Here is a 19,252-nt window from a genome sequence, read left to right on the forward strand (position 1 = left end):
GGGGGCAAAGCTCTTTAAGAATTCATTCAACTGGCTCTTAATGCATAGTTTTTCCTTCTAGAGCATCAGTGAGCATTTGGACCTTCTGTAATAGTTGCATATGAGTCCCTCAGTTGTTCTCAGTGTGAAAAGATGCATCTCAAAATCGTACAGTCAATGTTGGAAAGGGTTCAAATACACAAAAATGCTGTGGGAGCTGAAGTATTTTTATTCTGAAGAACAGCGTGCAGGGACTATCACTAAAAAAAAACAAACAGCTGTGGATCATTCACGTAGCAACACGATATTAAAATCAAGCGTATGTAAACTTTTGAACGGGGTCATTTTTATAAATTTCAACTATTATTTTCTCGTGTACTATTTGTAAATGTCTTTTATGTGAAATATCTAATTCAGGTCAGTACAAAATATAAAAAAAATAACATGCATTTTGTATGATCCCTCTTTTTTTGGTAAAATAATTAACCTTTTGCAGATTCTGCAAGGTGTGTAAACTTTTGACTTAAACTCTATATTGCCAGTTCCAGTTCAGTGTGGCCTGTAACTGCAACAATGTTCATACACTTGGCTATGCCAAAGGGCAGATTACACCACATGAATAAATCAATGCCGCTATCGCCGCGGAGAGGCAAAACACTGCACGACTATAGACACAAACCAAAACAACTGACTAGATATCAGCAGGATGGTTTTGAGTATGATGCAACAGTGCAATAAGCAGAGATTATTAGAAGCAATTCAACAACGTCAAGTCTATACTAAAATATTATCTTCCACTTGTCTGAAAGTAAAATCCTGGTAACATTAGATTCAATTACTGCAGGTAAATTTAGTAACATCAATTTAATGATCTCCTATTGGTTGATATTGGATATTTAAATGTAGGCACTAACTTTTTTCAATTTTTAGATTTTACACTTTAAAATAATCAATTAAAGTTGACATGAAAAGAAAATGTAATTCCATTTTCTACACTTGAAATCAACTGCAAGCTTGCATTCATTTTTGACAAGTCCCTTTCCTACGTTTTTCTTTTTTAATAAGTTACATTCAGATGCACATAACAAGGAAGAAAAAAAATCTGTCACTACTTCAGTTTGTGAGCAACTATGAAGCGTACTTGCCAAAAATAAACATCCCATCTCTATTATAGCGACTTCCTCTTACCTATTTCACTTTATCGTTATCAATTCAAAATAAGTGTTCACATACTTAATACTTTACATTATAATGCAAGACATGTAATATTGACAAAATATTGCCATAACATGAAAATAATTACATGGCCTTTCGGAGCATTTTAAAATGTCTTTCAACACTGTCTCTCCAACATATCTCTCCCAATATGTTAGGAAAAAGTATTCTAAAGGGACATCGAATGCAAAATTTACTTTTAAATTCTGTTTGCATATAAATGTATCTTGGCAATGTGTGGACACAACCACTCAACAATGATAAAAATCCATTCACTCCTTTATTTTAATCTTCAAAAAACCTAAACAGTCTCAATTATTAAGTCGCTTTGATTTTCTGAGCAGTATGATGTCATATTGCCCAAGCCCCGCCCACGATCGCTGTCAGACTGTCCTGTATTAGCATAATCGTGCCCTTAGCCAGTTGTATGCTGTCTGCCATTTTATCTTCGCTCAAGCTGCTGTCGCGACAACGTTTCATAAGCAATGCAGGTGTTTTGCATTTGAACGTAAAAGTGAACATAACAGTCTTCATTTTCTCCTGACATCAGAACCACTGAAGACACAGTGGATTAGTTTTGTTTTTGATAGTTAATGCGCCACCAAATACACAAAAAACAGAAGAGAGGGGTGGGGTGAGCAACAGCTTATTATCATTTAAAGAGACATGCACCGAAGGAAAAAAGGGTGTTGTTTTACACAACCACTGAGGAATTTTAACCAACGCATGTTGCAGATATTTCATGAAACCGCTTAAGAATCATACCAACTTGTGGAAAATGGACATCCGATGTCCCCTTTAATACAGAAAACACTTGACGCACTTACAAACTGCGCTTTAACCTAAAATGAGACCTAGGCTGATGGCCACACAGGTGAAAAATGAATACAGCAGGTGGCACTGCATGCGTATAAGGCTTCATCGCTTAAATTGTAATGCACTACAGATGAACATTGTTCCCACATGACAGGAGAAGCTCTGAAATGTCAGTTTCCTTGGTTTCCTGGCAACCATCTGCCGAGTGTTGTGGTGCAGAGCGGCGGTGCTGCTGGGTTAACCTTAATGAGAGAGCTGAAGCCCAATGACTACACACACCTACATAATCTGCCACACGCACCACAGGAGAACAGCCCAGGGAGAGGAGCAATGCTTCACGACAACACAGACATCACGTACAAGATTCATAGTATAAATGTAAGTTAAAAATATCAGATGAAAAAAACTTATTATGATAAGGGTAAAAACAAATGAACTAATGTTCTGTGTTTAATGACAGCATGTAGCACAAGAGTAAAAGTAAGTAGTATTACTAGAGAAAAATAAGAAATCTATTCCCAAATAGGGTGGTTGACTGAAACAACAGATATCCAACTGAATCACTTGACATTTTGAGTTTATGAATCAGATTGGTAGTGCTAGACTATGTGTATGCGCTAATGAAAACATGAGATAATCTTCCTGCCGGTGAGTCCTGACCTCCCGATGGCTGGAAGGGGTGTGTGGAGCGCCGGGTGTGGCGGCACACTAACCCTAACACACACTCGCACAGACTGCGGATGAGGTCATGGGTAATTCCATTCTTTGAGAGTGCACTCTTCCTCTCCCGTCTTGCTCTCACTCAGAAATGGTGCTGTAATAAATTTGGGAGGTTGCAGCACAGGTGCTTCTGCAAGGCCGAGAGGAACTCTGTGGCTTAGTCATACACAGCTGCCAAATTATAGCCCAAAGTATGACAGATGGGGGCAGCGCGGGCTGACAGATCCCATGTAACCAGCTAATGAGACAGATACCTGTGACGAGCTTCGCGAGGGAGACCGTGAGCAGGGCAGAGATGACTAACACGGCAATGAGAACTTTAACTCTGAGAACAAATCTCTGACAAAATGTGACCTTATATAGCACAAGTATTTCTATAAAAAAGACATAGTAATAGAAAATAGCCTAGCATTTAAATCAAATACTAGTTTTTTTTTTTTTCTCTTCTGCTCACTAAGCCTGCATTAATTTGATCCAAAACACAGCAAAAGCAGTAATATTGTGAAATATTTTTACTATTTAAAATAACTGCTTACTATTTGAATATATTTTAAAATGCAATTTATTCCTGTGTTCAAAGCTGAATTTTCAGCATCATTACTCCCGTCTTCAGTGTCACACGATCTTTCAGAAATCATTTTAATATGCTGATTTGCTATTCAAGAAACTTTTATTATTACCAAAATTTAAAACAGTTGAGTAATTTTTTTAGGATTCTTTGAATAGAAAGATCCAAAAATCAGCATTTATCTGAAATAAAAGGCTTTTGTAACATACACTACACCATTCAAAAGCTTGGAGTATATATATCTTTTTAATTAAATATGACGAAATTATAGATATTAATACTTTTATTTAGCAAGGATGCTTTAAATTGATCTAAAGTGATGATAAAGACATTTATAATGTTACAAAAGATTTCCATTTCAGATAAATGCTGTTCTTCTGAACTTTCTATTCATCAAAGAAACATGAAAAAATTTGACTCAGCTGTTTTCAACATCATCATAATAATAATAATAATAATAATAATAAATGTTTTTTCAGCAGCAAATCAGAATATTAAAATGATTTCTGAAGGATCATGTGAGTAATGATGCTAAAAATTCAGCTTTGAAATCACAGGACTAAATTACATTTTAAATTATTTTCAGATAGAAAACTTATTTTAAATAGCAAAAATATTTAAACATTTTAATGTTTTTGCTATACTTTGGATCAAATAAATGCAGAACAGATTCCTTTATAAAAAAAAAAAAAAAAAAAAAAATCTTAAATCTTACGGTTGGCGAGGTTTTTGAATGGCTTTGAAATAAGTTATCTATGCTCACCAAGCCTGCATTTATGTATTTATTTATTTTAAAAACAGTAAAAACATAAATATTGTGAAACATTATTACAGTAAAAAAAAAAAAAAAAAATTATTTATAATAATAATTTAATCCTGTGATGTCGCAGCTTAATTTTCAGCAGCCAATGATATTTTTCAGCATTCTTTGATGAATGGAAAGTTCAGCATTTATTTTAAATAGATTTTTTTGTAATAATGCAGGCTTTACAAAAGTATTTACAGTCAGTTTTGTTCAATTTTAATGCAGCTCTGTTGAATATAATTATTGAAAAATAAAATCAAATAGAATTTACACTGACCCCAAACTTTTGAATGGTACATTTAATATAAATTTTATCTAAAATTTTGGCTACACAAAGCTCCCACTCTTAGTAACCATTTAAATGTTGTTTGTGTCACATTTGCAGTCGTTATCATAACCTGAAGCACCCTTAAGGGAATCCTACTGATCCGAGCCTAAAGTAACATCCCAGCTTTAACTGCTACACTAATTAGTCTGCACTTGAGGAAATGAATCAGATGAGTTAGCTTAAGCCGGAAACCGGAGATAAACATTCTGTTGAGGTGAAATCAACTGTTCAAATGAGACCTGCAACAACCATGTGTATGGTTGGACTAAATGAGCGAATAATGAATAAAATAATGAATGAATGAAGAATAAAATACCTGAAAGCTTCTGGTTCAGTCCAGATTAATATACACACAGAGGTACAAACCTTTACACAAAAAGAGAGTTGAAAAAATAAAAAGACTGATTTTAAAAAAAGAGCAGTGTGGAAACAAAATTCACCCTCTCTGTGACCCTAGAATTAAGCTGTCCGTTTCCCCACTTTGCCTTTAAGAAACACTCGTTTCACATGTAAAATAAGCAACAGCGCTTTTCTCTACTAAGACACAGGCTGTGAGTTTACTCTCGGCTTCAATATAGTTTTAACGCCCACATACTTCAATAACATCCTCTTTGCAAAGCCTGAATTACCATGACGGATTCAAAAAAGCAGTTGATGCTGAAATGAGGTGCACAAACAGTTAGCCAGATAAAATGAACGGAGATCATCCGACTTTGTCTTTATGTGGCGATGCATTCATCCGTGTAACATTACAAAGTTAGAGAATGTTTTGAGGAAGGTTGCTTTTAAGAAATGCTCTTTTTCTTCAAAAGATTAAGGAGAAACTAGTTCCTCTTTATATGACCCCTTCAACAAATCTGCATAAAAACACTCAAGATTTATTGATAAAGCAAAGGAGTGAGTTCCAAAAATGTGACGGCTGTAAGTCGTAAAAAAAAAAAATGGCAGGATTTCCAACCACAAGGAAGGAATAAAAGAATGTCTGGAGGCTTGGAGGAAACGTGGTACTGGGCTGAACTCACTTGAAATCTTTCTGCAAAACCAAGGAAGAAAAACAATAGTGTTGAACACACAAGAACAATTCATGTAATTGCAGCCTTTCAGACAAAAGGACAACCGCTTTTAGGCAAACAACGTCCTCCACACAAGCTCAACAAAACTGCAGAGAAGTGGGTATTTCCAAGATGACTTTTTGGACCTTTGAAAAGAGCACATTCCTTATTCATTCATTCAAGACCCAGCACAAAACCAGCACAACTGCAAAGCAGAAAACACAAACGGAAGTACAAAATCCAGTCATAAAAATGGAATTTACTGTACAAAGCAGAATGTCACAAGATATCGCAAAAACCTAGATCAATAAATCTAAAAAACTGTAGACCTAATTAAATCACATTATTAAATATGAAGTCTGTCTGTTAGAAATACAAAAAAGAATTTTCACCAGATATTGTCATCTGAACAAGTAAGAACAATGTCACTTTGTTCTGATCAATTGAGGGAAAAAAGCATTACAATAAATCACGCTACCAAGGGTGATTAAATAATGTTCGCTAAGCTCATACCCATGAAGCTGTTCAAATTACACTTTGTTCTCAAATTGTTAATGTTAACAACATCAGCACTGCGTGACTACATGTATGTAGTGTGTATTAGCGTGTAGATTTTGATTTTTGTAAAGTTTAATTATAGAGTTTAACCACTCGAATTTCATCTCATTCTCATTAAAATACAAATCTTGTGTAATCCTACATAGGCTATCTGTAATTAAATGCAGATTTAAAACTGGAATATAATTTAATTTCAGTCACATGCAGGGCTCGACAATAAGAAGTGCCCGATGGCCGGGGCCAGCGTGAAAGACTCTCAGGACAGTTGACGAATCTGTCACTGGCCCGATCGGGCCACTGCGGCGTCGTCACGAAAGTTTATCATTTGCATGTGTTTTTAAACCTTGTTAATTTAAATTAAGCGATCACAGAGAGACGCGTATTTGACGGACAAAAGACTGAGTTCGCGCTCTTTTAGTCTGCTGTTTTTTCCCAAAGCATCCTTATATTTGTAATAAAAAAATAATAATAATAAAATAACTTTTGAACAAACAAATAATATTTGAACTTTAGTTAGGCTAGTAGGTTTATGTGTGGTATCGAAATTTGAATTAAGAATTGTACAATTTTATTTGGTATGTAAACTTTTGGTGTCATATAAGCTTATTTATTAAAATAAAAGATAACATAAGTCAAAAACAATAATAACAGCAACTATTTCATTTTTTTGTGGTAGGGCCAGTGAAAATTTGAACCACTGGCCCAACCGGGCCCAACCGGGCCAGTAGAAAAAATCCTTAGCGTTGAGCCCTGACGTGTTACATAAACACACAATCCTTTCTGGATTACGATCTGCCATCAAAATGATAAATGTGATTATTCCAGCTGCTGTGAGAAAAAGGCTATAAATGATCTGGCACCTGCAGCATAGCCTACAAGTTGAGGCATCTGCTTTATGTTTACAGACGTGACAATGACGCGGCAGCAAGCTTGATTTTGGCGCGATAAGTACCACACAAATTAGAAAACAAGTTTACCATTGTGAATCGGGCTAAAATAAGTAGATCATTTTGAACACTGGCCGGTTACGTAGTTGCTCAAAAATTGATTTCGGATCATTTTTAATCCAAAAAAATTGGACTGCAGGTTTAAATAAAAGCAATAATAACAGAATTCGGGTTAGGGCCCTACCACTGACTTCGTCATTTTCTCTATTTCACAGCCACACTGTCTTCCCAACTGTAAAAAAGCCACTTTCTCTCACCCCGTCACGCGCACCTCATCTTCGCTTGGCTGGCTGATGACATGACCCATTTTTGAGTCACACCTTCAGGCCAAGAAACGACAACACCTGTTGTGTGAGGTGTGAGGACCAGTCGAGACGTTTGGCTCAGACCACCCCTCTGCACGCAGCTGCGACCTTACAGGAGGATGATTAAAGCTTCAGCATGTGACTCACCTCATTCCAGAGAGCAGAGAGCGTGAGGGGGACTGTCAGGAGGCAGACATCATGTCTTCATCTCTACTTTGATAAATAACTCCTACAGTATCAATAGCAACCTGGGTTTCCTACTGCGGTGTCCTGTTATTTAAACTTTGTAGAACTGGAGAGAATGTGAATGATGTGGTTGTTGCGGTAACCATCTCATTCCTTTGCGCTTCTAAGTGCACTTAAGGTCAAAGGCTGGGCGGCATGACAGTATATGAAATATGGTACAGACTAAAGACTATCTGCAATATATATATATTTTTTTTTTTACCATAGTAGTGTGGCCCCATTTTTTCTCTGATATCAATCAGAAAACTATGGAAGCCTTTAAATAAAAAAAAAGGTGATTGCAACTTTTTTTTTCTTGCAACTGTGAGTTTACATCTTGCAATTCTGACTTGTTTTCAGAATTGCACAACATAAACTCACAATTCTAAGAACATATCAGTCTCTTTCCCCCTCAAAATTTGACTTTTTCAATTGACTTTTTAATTGCTTGATATAAACTCGCAATTGCGAGGTATAAAGTCAGAATTACAAGACAAACTTGCAATTCTGAGAAATAAAGTCAGAATTGTGAGATATAAACTCAGTTTTTTTAGTTTATATTTTAGTTTATATCTTGCAATTGTGACTTCTCAGAATTGTGAGTTCAGATCTTGCAATTCTGACTTTATAACACAATTGTAAGTTAAGTCAGAAACGTGAGATATAAACTCGTAATTCTGAGAACATATCAGTCATTTTCCCCCTTCAAAAATTGACTTAAATCACAATTGCAAGTTTATATCTCACAATTCTGAGAAAAAAAGTCAAAACTGCAAGATAAAAAGTCTTGTGAGACAAACTTGCAATTTTAAGAAATAAAGGCAGAATTATGAGATGAGATATAAACTAACAATTTTTATTTTTTTTACTCAGAATTGGAGTTTATATCTTGCAATTGTGACTTTCTCTATCGTTTAATTGAAAGACAAACTCACAATTCTGAGAAGTGACTTATTTTCTCAGAATTGCGTGATATAAACTCGCAGTTGCGAGTTAAAGTCAGAATTCCAAGATATAAACTCACAATTCTAAAAAGCATAGTCTTTTTCACCCTCAATATTAGACTTTATAACTCACAATTGCGAATTTATCTCTCACAATTCTGAAAAAAAAGTTTTTTATTCAGTGGCAAAAATGTGCTTCCATAGAACTAACTGCATCACAGCAAATAGCGCAAAAAACACTAAAATTAAAACTTTGAAATGGTACAAGTGCATCACATTATAAATGTACTTTATGAAAAATAAACATTGACGCTCAGATTTGCTGAAGATTACATGAAACAGTGATATTTATTATTAAAAACAGAGGAAATGAGTAATTAAAGCCAATCCAATGTAGGTGTATCAATATTTTTTTCCCCAATACAGACAAAAAAAAAAAAAAGTCTATTATTAATTCAACATCTATCTATCTAGTAATACAAATATTAACATTTCTCGAGTGCATGGCCACTCCAAAAATAACATAAGAGCCCTTCTGACTCCATTCCAAGACAGACAAAACCTCTTTCCTTTCAATGGAAACCTGTGGTGCACCTCAAATTGTGAATTAGGGAGGAATGTGCTTCTGTTTTGATGTGTACAGCTGGAAACTCGTTGCCAGATTTGCAAAAGCAAGACAAAGTGGCGAAGCTGATTTCTTTTGCTCAGTTATTTTCCAGGCAGAACGTATTTTTAAATGTTTTTTTGTGAGCGACTACATTTAAAGGCTTCGATTTTGTGTGGGCAAAGAAAGTCACGAGCAACAACATAATCCCGCATTAACACAATATTTAATGGCAGAAATACGAACGGAAAGACACAGGTTTGTGCTGCCTGGTGGTTGATGATAAAACCCCTCATTTTTCACCCATCAACCATGGAAGATAGTGTTTACCCACTAAAGAGGAACCACTCGGCAGACCGAGGTTGATGTGGTCTCCCACGCATGCACCACATTTTTCCTCGTCTTCCCGTTTCCTTTTTCTCACACTCTCCCTCCTCCCAGTCTGTCTGTCCATCTCTCTTTCTCAATACATTTTTGTTTCTCAATACAGGAAAGATATGAATGACAGCATGATTCTCACTTGCTCTACTGAGCCAATGACACATTTTTACTACAAAAAAAAAAAGAATAAAAAAATCTGTTGTCTGAGTTACATGGCTGTAATACTTTGACCAATTTTGGTCTTTTAATCAATAAATGTATATATTTTTAAAAATTTATATAATAAAAAAAAAACGATATATTTATAGTTCATATAATATTTATAATAATAATTTAAGATATAAATAAAAATTGTAAAGATAAATATTAATATTAAATATAAATTATATAAATTTATATATACTTTTTTGATCCACTTCTATATATATATATATATATATATATATATATATATAAATATAAATATAAATATAAATATAAATATAAATATAAATATAAATATATATATATTTATTTATTTATTTATTTATTTATTTATATTTACACACACACACACACACACACACACACACACTATAGCTACTACACTGAGAAGAAAAGAAATCCTTATTGCTGAGCCCTGATGCATAGAAACAAATAAATAAATAATTATAACAATATATATAATTCTGCAAACAAATTGGTTGTTTATGCCCATGCATGCTGGAAAACTAGCAAACTAAAAAAACAATCAAAACAGAATGCATCTTAAGCAGAGTTCTCTGATAAGGTAATGTGTTGTTGCAATAAGCTAACCCTGAAAATGATACATTTCATCAAATTTTTAAACAAGCAGCATAAACCTTTAATATAAATGCAGCAATTCATCAGAGGTGAGCAGCGTTCATTTTCAAACGCACTATGGTGAGTCTGGACTAATCTCTGAGGCGGTGAAGCTGTGTCATTTCACCTGTGATGCAAGCATCAGAGATTAAAAAAGCCAGCAGATTTCCTCTCCTCTGTCTGCGTGATTGAGCCATCAGCACATGAATCATCAGCCGGCAGAGACGGGAAGAATGAAAAGCAGAGCTCGCTGCTAATCTTTTTTAACAGCTGTGATCATACGTACAAACACACATTGCTACTTCGTTGGTGATTCAGCCGTACACATGACAAGCTAACACTCCGCTGGGGATCTTGGGTAAAAATCAATACCACCCAGTGACAGAGTTTACCTCTGCGGTATGTGTGAGAAAGCCTGAATTATGTGCAAGCTCCAGAAACTGATAAAACGAAGGAGAAAATCAATGGAAAATGGCCTGGGACAAATTTATCTATCTATTATTCCCCAAATAATACCATATTCCAAAAACTTTCTAAGTTGATCATTCAATGGACCGGCATCGGCTGAAGATCTGACTCATTATTAATAAACACAGTGTGATGGAGGGTTGTACTCGGGTCCAATCACATATTCTTGCTCACAGAGAGATGAGACCAATAAAATGGCCCATCAAATGGGCTCTTTCTATAAAAAGATCAATGAAAACTGACAGAACTTGTCAAAATACATGATAGAACAGCCAAAAAAAGACAAAGAGGGAAAAAAAGGTTCTTTCTCTTTCACACACATAACTGACAAGTATTCAATCTAACGCACAGTATGCAGTATGACATATTAAATAGGAAAGCTGTTCTATCCGCTCACATCAGGAAAATCACTGACATTTTCTAAATACACATTTACAGCACACCTCTAGCTCCATCATCTATAAATAAACTGAGGTAAAATGCTCAGCAAGGCCATTTTAAAAGGTTTCATTCAACTAAACAAGGCCACATCCCCTGAAAATAAAATAGAGGTATGTCAGCAGAGCAGAGGACATCATGTTTGCAGTATTGATTTGCATGAACTTTCAGCTGGAGCTGTTCTCATGGTCTCCACTACAATGAAAAGTAAGCTGGATATATAATACTCAACCTCAGTCAGCGCAGCTGCAGATATTGTTCGCAGGTGATTGAACGCCTGGATGCATCGTGGGAAGGACTGTCATTTAATATGACATGATCCCTAACCTCAGTACTACACAAACGTTTGGACAAAACAAATGTGGTGTAGAGGATTTATAAACTTTATTTAGCTTAAAAGGAGAGGTTTTTTTTTTTTGTATTATTATTTTAAAATGTTCCTTGAGGTTTACTTATAATGTTAATGAAATTTTGCTCAAAAAAATAAAGAAACAAAAAATTTTCAACCCTCATTCTGACCCTCTGTCTAAAACGATCTGTTTTAAGGGGTGTGCCCTTTAAGGTGTTTCAGTAATCTGCCACTATTACAACAGTTTTATTAACTCACTGATGCACGTGAGTGTTTTGACAACATGATCAAAATAAAACGCTCATTTCCAGACAAAGCATTATGAAATAATTTACTTGCAGTTTTTGTCTGACATGACTATGCCTGCAACGATCTGTCAATTCTATTCGTGGTTTCGGTTTTTAAAAATCCTCCATTTCATGTTGCCTCCGTTGAGTAATCGGCTAAATACCGGAAGTGGCGCATTTCACAGATAAGAATCCATGAAGCACATAATGGACCTTCCTCACATTTCCGGGTTTCTCATAGCGGAAGTCGTCATAGTTGGGTAAAATCCGAGAGCAGTGAATGGGAGAGTACCACAAATATATATTTTTGCATTCCCATTTGCTCAAATAGCAAAAGAAAAACTACATGAGAGTGTTTTCACGACAGTCTAGCTCAAAAAATTGAGCTAGACTGATATCGGCAGTCAGAAGAGAGAACAATGTCAAATTTACCGTCCCTCCCATAGACGCGGGATTAGAAACAACCTCACGTAGCATTAACTATTTTTTTTTTTGTAACTTGATGAGAAGGTGATTTGATACAAAGTATAGTGTTATAAATGTACATACATGTTTTTAAAAATCAAAATCTAAAAAACGTATGGTGATGATGACCGTTGAAACATGTCATCACAGGCTTGCGAAATGGGTCCATTAGACCATTTACCAAAGCTGCATGATATATTAAACCCATTTAAAATTCATAAAGCATAATGCTATTGTGAATTTACAAATGATACAATTTAATTAAATAAATATATATATGCGATGCAGGTTTAATATATGCGTTTTCTTCACATGCGTGTATGTTACCTGCACACGTGTAAGAGCAGTAAATGATGCTGGGTCCACACAAACTGTTATCATTTACATGTGTGGAGCATCTCTGCATGTTGATGTGAGTTTGGGTTTATTATATTGTCCATCTAGGAACACAACGTGTGCCATTTCATCAGATTTGTACAGTAAATCATTTATAAACCAACGCAAACACAGGAGAATACATTAGTAACTTTCTCTATGCTAACAGTTCATCGTGATTTCAAAATAAAAGTTTAAACCCTCACTCTGAGTTTACACGTTTTAATGTCCACATATTCAGGAAATTACAGTGGCAGTAGCATTTCAGCCGTGAAGAAATGGCCAAATATTAAAGATTATAAAATGTTGTTTGGTCAATATTAAACAAGGATAAGATTGCGAAGTAAAGTGTAAAGCAATCGTCAGGCTGTTTGACGCCCTCGGCAGACATTTGTTATAATGCATAATGTACATTAGTTCTATTGTTTATAATACATTATGTATTTTAACATTTTTGTTCAATAAAATCATGATTAATCGCTTTTGACACTTTATTTGAACTAATTATTATTGCCTCATTGCTATTATAGATGTATTTTAAGTCATTTTAAAAGCTATTGTTCACATATGTGTATACTTTTATTACCACAGGAAAATTCTTTATAATTATTTGACTGATAGTTCTATAATCGTTAGATTAATCAGTTATCAAAACAATCATTTGTTGCAGCCCTAGTCAAGTCACCAAAAAAAAACAATGCACAATAAACCTATCAGATAATATATCTGATTCAGATGATGATTTTATTCAGCAAGGATGCATTAAGTTAATTAAAATTTACAGTGCGGGTGAGTAATTAATGACAGAATGTTCATTTTTGGGTGAACTATCCCTTTAATAAACAATAAAAGTGCATTGTTTGGCTGAATTTATGTTGGACTCATGGACAGTTAGTATTACCGATACATGTCTTTTAATTCTTGAGACTCCATTTTTTGTTAGGATTTTATTTTTAATTATTTGTAAGTATTTTTATTGGAAATTGATTGACTAAAACAATCAAACAATGTATAACAGTCAGAAGTTATTGTTATTATTGTTAAGTAAACCAAAGGATTTATAAACTAATCAGTAAATAATTTACAGATTCATAAATTGTTATTCAAAAAAAAAATCATTAGCTTAATCAATAAAAAAGTAATCATTGTTATGAACAGTACTAGGAGGGAGTACAGCAAATGGTACTGCAAATTATGTAGAATGCAGAAAAGGCAGCAAAAAACGTAATGATTAATCTTTAAAAATCATAAAAGTATGCCACATTCTCTCAGTTGATGAGTGCAAAGTCCGCTTTATACCAAAAGTACAATCCAACCAGTCTTTAAAAATAATAAAACAGATTGTTTCCTCAACCGAATGCCTTTCACTGAACGATAACAGCCCAAAAACAGTGTTACAAATTAACACTGCTTTCCTCACAACCAGCCCCAAGGGCCTAGTACATGCCGTCAACCGTAAGCATGTCAACCAGACGAACCTTGGCTCCCTCTACGAGAGAAACATCCACATTTCCACCGACAGTCCCTAGCAACACAGTCACAGGGATGGTAGGAGGAACAGACGAAAATAGCTAAGAGAGAGAGAGAAAAAAACAGCAGGAGAAAGAAAAAGAAAAAGAGAACTCTGTGGTGTAATTAACAGGAGAGGCTGTCAAACAGCCTCACACCATATAATTCCAGTCTTTCGGAGAATCGCATGAAAAAAAAAAAACAACAAGAGCGAAGGGGAAAAAATAGGGCCAGAGATTTGATGTTTCATTGTGCAGCTTTCAAATGATTTTTAGATATTAACGGCTAATGAAAAGGAGGCGGGATTTGTTGTCTGACAGGTTGATTTGGTTGCTTGTGTATTTAACTGAATTACAAGCAAAGCGTGTTATTCTACGAGCACGTTTGCTCGAGGTGTAAAGATGATGGTATCGCTTATATAAGACGTGTGGGAGTGAGACGCTTCGACAACCTTAAACTAAAAATGAAGTTTCTAATCCAATGAAGTTAAACATCCACACAAACTTCAGTCATGTGCTATTTGGGCTCCAAAAAGAGATTCATAAGTCACTCTGGCAATGCAAAAAGAGAGGTGCTCTGCCACTGCTATTAAAAATAAAAAATCTGGCTGCATATAGCTATGAATTGGGTTGCACCCTACGCTACCACAGGTTGGTGTAGGAGGAAACATATCAGTGAGTCATTACATCCAAAAATGGCTTTGCAATGAGCCATATCAGAGCAGGGCTTCTGATATCTGGCTCCCGTACTGGCCTGCGTGCCACTGCCATCAAAACACACAACTGTGTCCTGCTTCCATTTCTGGGAGGCGGACCATCTTATCTCAGGCGCAAGCTGACGATCATCCAGCGCAAGCTTCTGGCTGGTTGGTATTTGTGGCACTGCAGAGGAGAGGGATGGAAAAACAAGAGTAAAGAAATGCGCAGATCCCCACTGCACCAGATTAATTTTTTTTCCTGCCTACTTTGCCAGAGAGAAGAACAGAGATGGGATGTCACAGGTTGTAAGTTCAACGCAAAGTAGACGGTGACTCAGAAGTCACTGTGATGTCAATCCAGCTGTTTCATTTTTGTGCCCTAGAGCAGATACCTTACACCAAGTTGGTACAAAGAGACTATTATTTAAGACTCATTGCAATATTTTGTGGATCAAAATCAGGTGATGAATGCATAGACATGGCTAGACATGGACAAAAGTAATCCTGCCTATTGTTATTCCCCCAGATTTAAATTTAAAATGTGTTTATTTACCCAAGTTACATAATAATGAATTAAAAATTAATTTTAAAAAAATGATCAGTGAAGACATTACAGAGATATCAGAGTTCATCCAAAAATGAAAATTACCCCATCATTTACTCACCCTCAAGCCATCCTAGGTGTATATGACGTTGTTCCTTCTGACAAATACAAATGTCCTGGGGCTTCCAAGTTTTATAATAGCCGTGAATGGCTGTTGAGATGCTGAAGGCCAAAAATAAATAAATAAATAAATAAAAAGTACTCCACGTGGCTCTGGGGAGTTAATGAAGGCCTTCTGAATCGAATGGATGAGTTCGTGTAAGAAAAACATCCATATTTAAATCTTTATACGCTGTAATCTCTAGATTCCGCAAAGTGTCGTACGTGCATTTCAGAGGATGACGTAGGACTAGTGTAATGCTGCGTTCACGCCATATTGTAATTACCGTAATTTCGAGATGACAACACGTGACGTTCTACTCGGAGCCGTTTACGTCCTCAGACTTGGAATTATGCTTTTCTATGGCAACACTATCAACGCCTAAACAGAGCCTACGTTGGTCAAGTGGTACAGCGGTGTGGTAAAAGTTGTAGCTCTCAGAACACTCCCAGTTGACAAGTTGTAATTACGAGTTTAGCGAACAATCTGGAGTTTAGCGATGTTACTGAAAGTGTCATTCAGCCGGTCTGTGTTCTGTCATGACCGATTCTTGATATTTTTTTTTTTTTTACAATTTTTAACTAGATAACTTGAAAATGTAAAATGTTTTTTTTTTTCTTTATTAACCCTCTAGTTAAAGAACATTCTATTCCAAATGCACCACACTTGAAGTTGTCAACATGATGTAAATGTTAAACAAATCACTTGTTAAAAATCTTTGAAGAAAAGATGCATGAACTACAACTACACCTTGTACAAACTTCTTATTCATATTATATGTTAAGAAATAATTGGAGGAAAATGCTTTAAAAAAAAAAAACCCTCAGAAGTCAAGAAGTCAAATTCAAAATGACTGAAGGTATAACACCAGTAGATTATTATTAACTATAAATGTTGTGTAAAAAAAAAAAAAAGAACAGCAGCTTTCAGCCTGTCATCATGATGCAAACATGAAATATTTGACATACACTAGTAGTTCTTAACAGGTTTTTTTTAATTTGATTGCGCTGCTTTTCCATTGTTGTAAACGTACGACGGTCGGATCGTTCTTTTCTCTTTACTGTTATCATTGGCATATTGTCAAGATGTCTAATTATAACGTTTGGTAATATTTCTATTCTAAATAGTGACTATTTAGATGAAAATCTGAAAAGAAAAAAAACAAAAAAACAAAAACAACAACAAAATAATAATCACCCAGCCCTAGTCTTTGGTATTAATTTATATAATAAAAAGCCTATAATAAATCTGTACACTATGAGGTAAAATAAACCATGTGTGTGAGTCCATATTCTATTGATTTGTGCTTACTGGTGAAAGTGCAATTTAGTATTTTTCTCAAAATGGCAACAGCCATTACAATTATAATTCTGAGCAAAATCTTTTTTAAATCAGTTGAACTATTATACAGCATGACGAAAACGTGACTAAGATTTCATTGACTAAAACGCTCATTTTGTTGACTTAAACTTGACTAAACAAAAGCAGAACGAGGTTGACTGAATACGACAACTAAAATGTACATGAGTAAGACTAAGACTAAATTAAAAATGGCTGCTGAAATTAATACTGCTATATGGTTAATAATAATCTAATTGCTAAAATGTCAAGTTTTCATTGTCTAAAACTAAAGTACAGGTTTTCTTTGAATAAAACCACTAAAATGTTCAGACTTTTAGTCGACTAAAACTAGACTAAAAAAAAATAGAATAAGATAAGACTTGATAAAAACTACAAAGGACATTTAGTCTAAAATTGAAAATAGCTGACAAAATTAACACCATGTAGGATGCAGGTGTAGTGCAAGCTCCTGTGAGAATATGTTAGTCTTCTAAGAACCAAATTTTGTTTACAGGAGCAAAGGAAGCAACGTTTCCTTTGTTTAGCAAAGGAAAACCAATCTCCTCTTGGCTCATATCGAAATCCTCCGACATTTTTCTTTCCAAATCCTCGTTTTGAACTTCTAATACGTGACCGGTGTTTTGTTTTGCTCTTCCGCATTCATCACCTACATAATCCGCTGGAATGCTACTCTCTCATGTACACACACATACGACAGTTAAGGTTTATAAAATGTTAAATATAGATATTTTTCTTACACAAACGAATCGATTCACTTCAGGAGGCCTTTATTAAACTCACTTCAAAATCTCAACACCCATTCACTGCCACTATAAAGCTTGGAAGAGCCAGGACTCCGATTGTATTTGTCTGAAAGAAGAAAGTCATATACACCTTAGGATGGTTCGAGGGTGAGTAAGTCAAAGGGAAATTTACATTTTTGGGTCAAGTATCCCTTTAATAATAATGCGAATGATGTCTGTTTTAAATAAATATATGCTTCTTAAGCACCAAATTGGCATATCAGAATGATTTCTGAAGGATCATGTGACAGCAGTAATAATATTTCATGATGGTTTTGACTGTACTTTTGATCACATAACTGCAGCTTTGGTGAGCATAAACATGAGCAACTTCTTTAAAATACATTTTTAAAAAATTGTTTTGACCTCAAACATTTGAACGGTGGTATATATAAATATTCTATTACATATTCGAAATATAACAGTTGTTTAAGAGCCTGTTTAATTTGACTATTTGCATTTCACACAACACATTGAAGACTAGAATCAGAAAATTATGTAATTCAATAAAACCATTTAACAGCCCTCCAAGAAATTTAGAAGTACAGCAGTTAATAAAGTTTAGAAGAGCACTCCTAAGGAATAGCAGCTCTCTGAGAAATCCTCATAATAAGACCTTAAGTAGCTAAAAAGTTAATTTGGTTAATTAGGTTCATTAGGTTCACACCTAGCTGCAGGAAACAATTGCTCAAAAAACAGAATAGAGACAGTTAATGACTTGCGAATTCCATAAAAATGTCAGCATTTGCAAATACCCAGTATAACGTAACTAATTAGGCAATTTTGATTGTAAACATACGTTTTAAATTAAAATCAACATGTAAGCACAATTCAAGATGAAATCCAGTAAACAGCAGGTCTATAGTCTCCCTCAGAGACTGTGGAGCAGACAGGAATGGTGTGAAGACAGTTCTCATCCTTTTTCTAACTCTGTGAATGAATCTCACTGTGCTGTTCCAGTCGAAGGCCTGGACAGGTCGTTAAGCTCCCTGGGCTGTAGCCAACAGCACCATTTTCCTCTACTGGGAATGTATGGTGGCCAGAGCGGCTTGTATCATTCACACAGCAAAGGAAGTTCTCCTTTCCCCTTTCCAGAACAGGAAGAAATGGGGAAGAGCAAAAATGTGGAAGAAAATTTAAACTGAAAATGAGTCACTGTTGCTTAGTTGACTGCTGATTCAGTTAATGCGAGCCGAGGACAAAACTAGAACAGGTCATTATTGTATTATTTTATTTTTATCCAAACGTTAACCTCTTTTAGGTGGCCGTATGATAGGAAAATCTAACTACACAGCCATTCTCAGCACATTTCTGAAACTTCCTCAAATCTGTTGAGTTTCACAGTCCCAAAACTGGTGAGGGGAAACTAGCTGGGAGCTGCGATTATAGCAGCATGGCAGCTGCTGGGACATTTCTCTCCTCTGACTCACACTGACACCTGAAGCTGTAAGGGTCCCATTCACACGGGATGCGCTCTTGCGTTCCCTTCCAGAGCTTTCAAGGCACAATTTGACATTTCCGTATTGGATTTTCTTCCTTGCATCTAC

The 19,252-nt window shown here is 35.3% G+C and overlaps 1 protein-coding gene across 5 annotated transcripts in view; it reads right to left on the minus strand.

Moving 5' to 3' along the window:
* The window catches only part of sipa1l1 (signal-induced proliferation-associated 1 like 1), a 97,012-nt gene that overhangs the window by 41,276 nt on the left and 36,484 nt on the right, over positions 1 to 19,252 (minus strand). The gene's annotated exons all lie outside the window — the stretch shown is intronic.

Source organism: Labeo rohita, chromosome 20 (assembly GCF_022985175.1).
Source record: "Labeo rohita strain BAU-BD-2019 chromosome 20, IGBB_LRoh.1.0, whole genome shotgun sequence".
In the NCBI taxonomy this organism is placed as follows: Eukaryota; Metazoa; Chordata; class Actinopteri; order Cypriniformes; family Cyprinidae; genus Labeo; species Labeo rohita.